The 8751-nt window shown below is 38.2% G+C and overlaps 1 pseudogene; it reads left to right on the top strand.

The window, feature by feature from the left end:
• The first annotated feature begins 240 nt into the window (after positions 1-240).
• LOC101275799 (ferritin light chain-like) lies at positions 241-8051 on the top strand (annotated as a pseudogene).
• The last annotated feature ends 700 nt before the right edge of the window (positions 8052-8751 follow it).

Here is an 8751-nt window from a genome sequence, read left to right as displayed (position 1 = left end):
ACAGAAAACCTGTTGCCCAGAGTGATGTCAGTAAGAGACAAAGTAGGTGATTCTCAACTTCAGTCTCCTTCATAGAAAGAGCAACTAGGAACTAGCCATAGACAACACACCTTTGTGAAGATCTCAAAACTCAGGGGTGAGATTAAAGCACCCCACTGGACCACAGAAAGAGAAATAAAACACATTGGAAGGGTAAAAGAAGTGGCTTCACTCTGACTGCAAGACCCTTCCCCCAAGCGGATGCAGCACCACACTGAAGCGGTCTCTCTGGATGTATCATTTCTCCGCCAGGAAGAGGAGAACTCAAGATGGACATCAGTGTCTCCAGCATTCTGGGATACTTTCAGGGAGGCACACTTAGGTACTGCCTTACATTTACCAGTGGGAAAAATCAGCTGGAGAAGAAATGGGGTGGGCCTCACAGCAATGTGCTTGTGGATCTTGGAAGATCACATTACTGCTGCTGGTAGTGCCCAAGTGCAGATCCCAACCCGTGGGTCTGCTCTTCTGCAGAGCTGAATTCGTGGCCCCATCTGTCCAGGGAGGTCAGTTGCCAGGTCTGCCTGGATTGGGTCCACAGCTGGCAGTTTATTTTATCCAGAAAGCATACTCTAGAGACCGACATGAACAGGGAAGCAAGACAGTGGCCCAGGCCAACTACTAAGCATAGCTTTCAGCCTTGGCAAACCAGGAAATCTGGCCGGAGATGCCAGGCAACTTCACAGCATATCTACAGGCTGAGCCTGGATAGGGGAGCAAGTCACTGGCCCTGCCCAACTGCCAAGGATATGCTCCAGCCCTACCTAACTAGGAAGGCTGGCCAGAGACATAAAGAAGCTCTGCAGCACATCCTATGTCCCACCAGGGTAGGGAAGGAAGTCAGCAACACCACCCATCTGCTGAGACAGGCTGGAGGAGGAAATTGTTTCTTTAAATATGCAGATAATAATGCAAGTAAGCATGATCAAGAAGGATCAGGTACACATGATGCCACCAAAGGAAACTAATAGAGTTCTAATAACTGACCCTAAAGTAATGGAGATCTATGAACTATTTGACAAATAACTCAGAATAATCCTTTTAAAGAAATTCAGTAAGCTACAAGAAAACAGAGATAGGCAACTAGACAAAATTAGGAAAGCAATGCATGAGCCAAGTGAGAGTTCAACAAAGAAACAGAAAGCATCAAAAAAAAAATTGAAATCCTAGACACAAAGACTGAAGAATGAAATAGAAAGTTTCAATATTAAACTTGGCCAAGCAGAAGAAAGAATGTGTGAACCTGAAGACAGAGCATGTGAAATTATCCAGTCAGAGTAGAAAAAAGAATGAAAGCCTATATGAATTATAAGAACCATTAAAAGAAAAATCTACACACTATTGGTGTCTCAGAAGGAGAACAGAGAGAGAAAGGAGCAGAAAGCTTATTTAAAGAAATAATGGTTAAGAACTTCCCAAATCTGATGAGAGATTTGGGCATCTAGGTAGGTTCATGAAACGCATAGGTCCCCCCAACAAATTTCAACTCAAAAATATTTTCTCCAAGACACATTATAAAAAAACTATCTAAAAGCAAAGCCAGAGAGAATTTTAAAAGCACCAAGAGAAAAAAAAATTCCTCACATACAAGGGAACAATCATAAGTCCATCAATCGCTTTCTCAGCAGAAACTTTGCAGGCCAGGAGAAAGTAGGGTGGTATGTTCAAAATTCTGAAAGAAAAAAGTGCCAACCAAGAATACTTTACCTGGCAAAGTTGTCCTTCAGAAATGAATGGAGGAAAAGACTTTCCCAGATAAACAAAAGCTAAAGGAGTTCATCACCAAGAGACCTGCCTTACAAGAAATGCTGAAGGGAGTTCTTCAAGCTGAAATATAGGGACACTAACATGAAACCATATGAAAATATAAAACACATTGGTAAGACAAATATATAGTAAAATTTGAATGCTTCAATACTGTAATATGGTGGTGTGGTAATCACTTAACTCTGGTATAAAGGTTAAAGGACAAAAGTATTAAAAACAACTATAGCTTAAATAATTTATTAATAGATGCACAATGTAAAAAGGTGTAAATCATGAGAACAAAAACATGAAATGGAGGGTATTAAAAAGGTAGAGTTTTTGTATGGGATTAAAGTTAAGTTGTTATCAGCTTAAAATAGACTTTTATATTCATAAGATGTTTTATGTAACCTTAATAGTAACCACAATGCAAAAAAACTACAGTATATACACAAAAAATAAACAGAAGTGAATCAAAGCATGCCATTATGGAAAATTATCAACTTACAAAAGAAGACAGCAAGAGAGGAAGAAAAGAACTACAGGAACTCCAAATAGCAAGAAAACAATAAGATGGCAATAGTAAGTCCTTACCTATTAATGATTACTTTAAGTATAAATGGATTAAAATCTCCAATCAAAAGGTAAAGAGTGGCTGAATGCATTTAAAAAAAAAAAAACAAGACCCAACTACATGCTGCCTACATGAAATTCACATCAGCTTTAAGGATACACATAGGCTCAAAGTGAAGGGATAGAAAAAGTTATTCCATGTAAATGGAAACCAAAAGAAAGAAGAGGTAGCGACTTATATCAGACAAAATAGACTTTTAGCCAAAAACTGTCACAGGAGATAAAGATGGTCATTATATAATGATAAAGGGGTCAATTCATCAAGAAGATGTAACAATTATAAACATTAACCCAACATTGGACCACCTAAATATACTGAACAAACATGAACAGATCTGAAGGGGAAAAGAGACAACAATACAATAGTAGTAGGGGACTTTAATAATGCACTTCAATAAATAAATCATCCAGACAGAAAATCCATAAGGGAACATTGGACTTGAACTATCATTTAGACCAAATGGACCTAACAGACCTATACAAAACATTACATCCAACAGCAGCAGAAAACCCATGCTTCTCATGCACATGCAGAACATTCTCCAGTGACAGATCTTACATTCACAAAACAAGTCTTTGGAAGTTTAAAAATATTGAAATCATGTCAAATATCTTTTCCAACTACAATAATATGAAACTAGAAATTAATAAGTAGGAAAACTGGAAAATTCACAAATATGTAGAAATTAAACATCACACTCCTGAGCAACTAATGGATCAAAGAAAAAATTAAAAGGGAAATACAAAAATATGTTGAAACAAACAAAAATGGAAATACAACATTTGAAAATGTATGGGCTGCAGCAAAGTGGTTCTAAGAAGAAAATTTATAGTGATAAATGTATTAAGAAAAAAGAAAGATCTCAAATAAGCAATCTAACTTTACACCTTAAGGAAGCAGAAAAACAAACTAAGCCCAAAGTTAAAAGAAGAAAGGAAATAACAAAGATCAGAGCAGAAATAGAGAACAATAGAAAGCATCAGCAAAACTAATAGTTGGTTATTTGAAAAGATAAAGTTGACAGATCTTTAGCTAGATTTACCATGAGAAAAGAGAGATGACTCAAAAATATTATAAGGAAGAGATGTTACAACTGATACCACAGAAATGCAAGGGATCATATGAGCCTACTATAAACGATTATATGCCAAAAAATTGGACAACCTAGAAGAAATGGATAAATTCCTAAAAACATACAACCTACCAAGACTGAATCAGGAAGAAATAGAAAATCTGAACAAACCAATAATGAGAAATGAGATTGAATTAGTAATCAAAAACCAGCATTATACTGATACCAAAGCCAGCTGAGGATACTACAAGAAAAGAAAACTACAGCCTAATCCCTGATGAGCATAGATGCAAAAATCCTCAACAAAATACTAGCAAACCAAATTCAATAGCATATTGAAAGGATCATACACCATGATCAAGTAGGATTTATCCCTAGGATGCAGGGATAGTTCAGCATATGCAAATCAACAAATGTGATATATCACATTAATAGAATGAGAGATAAAAATCCTATGATCATCTCAATAGATGCAGAAAAAGCATTTGACAAAATTCTCTATCATTATGATAAAAGCTCTCAACAAAGTAGGTAGAGAAGGGAGGTACCTCAGCATATATGACAAACTCAGTTAACTTCATACTCAATAGTGAAAGTTTAAAAGCATTTCCTCTAAGATCAGGAACAAGACGAATGTGCCCACTCTCACCATTCCTATTCAACATAGTACTGGAAGTCCGAGACAGAACAAATAGGCAAGGAAAAGAAATAAAAAGAATCCAATCAGAAAGAAAGTAAAATTATCTCTGTTTGCAGATAATGTGGTCTTATATATGGAAAACCCTAAAGACTCCAATGGAAAAATGTTAGAATGAACGAAGTCAGTAATGTTTCAGGTAACAAAATCAACATACAAAAGTCAGTTCTGTTTCTATACATTAACAATAAGCTATCTGTAAAAGAAACAAAGAAAAATAATCCCATTCATAATAGCATCAGAAAGAATAAAATACTGGGCTTCCTTGGTGGTGCAGTGATTAAGAATCTGCCTGCCAATGCAGGGGACACAGGTTTGAGCCCTGGTCCAGGAAGATCCCACATGCCCTGGAGCAACTAAGCCTGTGTGCCACAACTCTGAGCCTGTGCTCTAGAGCCCACGAGCCATAAATACTGAGCCTGCGTGCCACAACTACTGAAGCCCACATGCCTAGAGTCCATGCTCTGCAACAAGAGAAGCCACCGCAATAAGAAGCCTGTGCACCTCAACGAAGAGTAGCCCCCACTCACGGCAACTAGAGAAAGCCCGCACACAGCAGTGAAGACCCAATGCAGCCAAAAAAAAAAAAAAACAAAAGAAAAAGAATAAAATACTTAGAAACACATTTAACCAAGATAGTGAAAGACCTGTACACTGAAAACCATAAGATACTGATGAAATAAATTGAAAAAGACACAGATAAAAGGGAAGTTATCCCATGTTCATGAATTGGAAGAGTTTAATATTGTTAAAATGTCTGTACTACCCAAAGCCATGTAGAGATTCAATGCAATCCCTATCAAAATTCCCATGTTATTTTTCACAGAAATAGAGAATATGATCCTAAAATTCATATGGAACCACAAAGACCTTGAATAGCCAAGCAATCTTCAGAGAAAACAAAGCTGAAGGCATCATACTTCGTGATTTCAAACTATATTACATTGTAATATAAAGTTATTGAATATAAAATTATAATAATCAAAACAGTATGGTACTGGCATAAAAGTAGACACATATACCAATGGGACAGGATTGAGAGCCCAGAAATAAACCTACATGTATACATTCAACTAGTATTTGACAAGGAAGCTAAGAATACCCAATGGGGAAAGGATAGTCTCTTCAATAAATGGTTTTGGGAAAACTAGATATTCAAATGCAAAACAATGAATTTGGACCCCTGTTTTTATCACTAACAAAATTAACTTGAAATGGATTGCATACTTAAACATAAGACCTAAAAGTGTAAAACTCCTAGGAGAAAACAAAGAGAAAAAGCTCTTTGACATTGGTCTTGGAAATGTATTTTGGCTGTAACACCAAAAGCATAAGCAACAAAAGCAAAAGTTAAGAAGAACTACATCAAACAAAAATTTCTGCACTGCAAAAGAAAAATTCAACAAAATGAAAAGCCAGCCTACTGTATGGGAGAAAATATTTGCAAACTATATCTCTTTTAAGGGGCTAATATCCAAAATATATAAGGAACTCTTTACAAGTCAATAGCAAGAAAACAAATAATATGATTAAAAAATGGGCAAAAAACACGAATAGACATTTTTCCAAAGAAGACATACAAATATAAGTATATGAAAAGGCACTCAATGTCATTAATTATCAGGGAAATGCAAACCAAAAGCACCTCGAGCTACCACTTTACATCTGTTAAAATGGCAATTATCAAAAAGACAAGAGATAAGTGTTGGCGGGAATGTGAAACTAAGGGAACCCTTGTGTCGGTGGGAATGTAAATTGTTGCAGCCACTATGGAAAACAGTATGGGGTTCCTCCAAAAATTAAAAATAGAACTATGGTATGAACCAGCAACCCCACTTCTGGATATATACCCAAAGGAAATGAAATCACCATCCTAAATAGGCATCTGTACCTTCACGTTCGTTACAGCATTACGCATAATAGCCAAGCCATGGAAACAATATAAATGTCCTTTGACAGATGAACAGATAAAGGAAATGTGATATATATATAATACATCTATAATATATAATATAGAAACACACACAATGAAATATTATTCAGCCATAAAAAGAAGAAAATTCTGCTATTTGCAACACATGGATGAAACTCAAGGGCCTTTTGCTAAGTGAACTAAGTCAGACAGAGAAAGACAAATGTTGTATGATCTCACTTACACGTCTAATATGAAAAAGCAGAACTCAGAGAAGCAGAGAGCAGACTGGTAGTTGCCAGGGGTGGAGTGGCCGCGGGAAAGGGGAGATGTTGGTAAAAAGGTACAAACTTCAAGTTCTATGATGAATATGTTCTGGAGCTCTAACCAACAACATGGTGACTCTAGTTAACAATACTGTATTGTATTCTTGAAAGCTGTTAAGAATGTAAATCTTAAACGTCACACACAAAAAAAGTCATGTGAAGTGGTGAACATGTTAACTAAACTTGTGGTAATATACACACACATGTATACAATACACATACAATATATACATGTATCAAATCAGCACTTCACACACTTTAAACTTACACAATATTATATGCCAGCTATACCTAAATAAAGCTAGAAAAAATTAGGATTCATCAAACAAAAACCAAAAAATCTACTGCCCCAGTGCATATAGATCTTATCAAATTGCAGCTTGCACCTGCCAGGTGAGGAAGTCAAGAAAGGCCTGTCCAACTACACAGAGAAGTGACTTATGTCTTCATAATATATGTTAAGGAAATGATGTTTATAATATAACTGTTTAAGGAAGCTTTAAATTTAAAAGAGAAAAGAGATAAAGATACATAAAGACCATCACAAAAGACCAGCACAGTGGTTAAAGCATTTTGCAATTACCATAAAAGTATCTATTTTTTTCCTTTTTTACAAAAGAGCGCAGGCTATGTGTGTGTGTGTAAACTCAGAGCTTATTCGTCAACATCTGACACTATTTCTGGAATGGAGAGGTTGGGTGGGAGAGGGGGAGAAGGAAAGAGGAGGGAGAGACTTAACTGTTTAGATGCTCTAATTCTGGACCTATCTTCTAAGCAATTACAAACCACAGGAATTTAGGAGCAGCTCTTCTACTTCTGCTCTCCTCCTCTTGCCCACATTTCCCTCCTTGTTTGGTTTATAAGGAACAGCTATCCTAGTTTTCCCACTTCAAACTGCACATCAAAACAGGTCTGGGCAGGGTGCTCAGCAGTCCTGCAGATCTGTCTCTTGCTTCAACAGAGTTCGGATGAAACAGACCCAGCGACGCCCCTTGCTCCATCCTCTGACCACCCTCCAACCTTTTTTCCTTCGCAAACTTAGGAATCTGCCACTCAGCTATCCTTGGTCACCCAGACTAGCCAACACCATTTTTTGAGCCTAGCTCCGTATTACCAATAAACCATGAGCTCCTAGATTCGTCGGAATTATTCCACCAAGGTCAACATGCATCTGCGGGCCTCCTCCACCTACCTCTCTCTGGGCTTCTATTTCCACCGCGACGATGTGGCTTTGGAAGGCGTGGACCACGTTTTCTGTGAATTGGCCGAAGAGAAGCGTGAGGGTGCCTAGCGTCTCTTGAAAATGCAAAACCAGCGAGGCAGCCACGCCCTCTTCCAGGACGAGCAGAAGGCGTCCCAAGATGAGTGGGTAAGACCCAGGACACGAGGGAAGCCACCATTCTCATGGAGAAGAACCTGAATCAGGCCCTCGTGGACCGGCATGTCCTGGGTTCTGCGCAGGCAGACCCCCACCTCTGTGACTTCCTGGAGAGCCGCTTCCTGGAGGAGGAGCTGAAACTCATCAAGAAGACTTTGACCACCTGGCTAACCTCCGCAGGCTGGCTGGTCCCCAGGCTGGGCTGGGCGAGTATCTCTTCCAAAGGCTCAACTTCAAGCACGACTAGGAGCCGAAGCCCAGCGGCCTTTGAGAAGCCCCGATGGTATCAGGGCATCTGCCTGAAGCCTCTCTCTGCGGCCCCTAGGCAGCTTTGTAACCGCCCTGGAGCCCTCTCCCAAGCCTTGGGCCAAATGGAAACAGTAAAGCATTTTGCAAAAAAAAATCCCAAACAAACAAACAAAAACCCAGATCTGGTTACTCATGCCCATGCGTGCACATAAGCACATTTTCCTGAGTATGTATTAACATCGAAAACTACACCATAATACTAAAGAAATTTTAGTTTTGCAGTTTTAATGCTACCCTTAATTTAAACTACCTTGCACTCCACTTCTCACCCTGCCTGATTGTCCTTCCTTGCAAACCTAGACAACCTTTATTGTTTGTTTGTTTTAAGAAGAATATTTATGTGTGGTCTGCTGGGTTCCCCCAACTGCCGCAAAAAAATTTTTTTTTAATTAAATAAATAGGCAAACGGCTGAGCACAGAGTAGAAACAGGAAAGTGGTTTACTTGTTGAAACCTACTCTTCTACTCTTCATTCTTGGTTTCATTCTCCCCATGAAACCAAGAAGCAAGAGTTTGTGGTGGTTCTATCCATTTTCCCTAACACTTATTTTGACTTTTCGATGGAAAAGAAGACTATCAAATTGTCTATAAATAACGTTCTCTCTCTCTCTCATAATACTTTTATGATGAAAATTCTAG

This window comes from Orcinus orca, chromosome 2 (assembly GCF_937001465.1).
Source record: "Orcinus orca chromosome 2, mOrcOrc1.1, whole genome shotgun sequence".
Lineage (NCBI taxonomy): Eukaryota > Metazoa > Chordata > Mammalia > Artiodactyla > Delphinidae > Orcinus > Orcinus orca.
The sequence above is the reverse complement of the archived record's forward strand: the minus strand, read 5'-3'. Positions and strand labels throughout refer to the sequence as shown.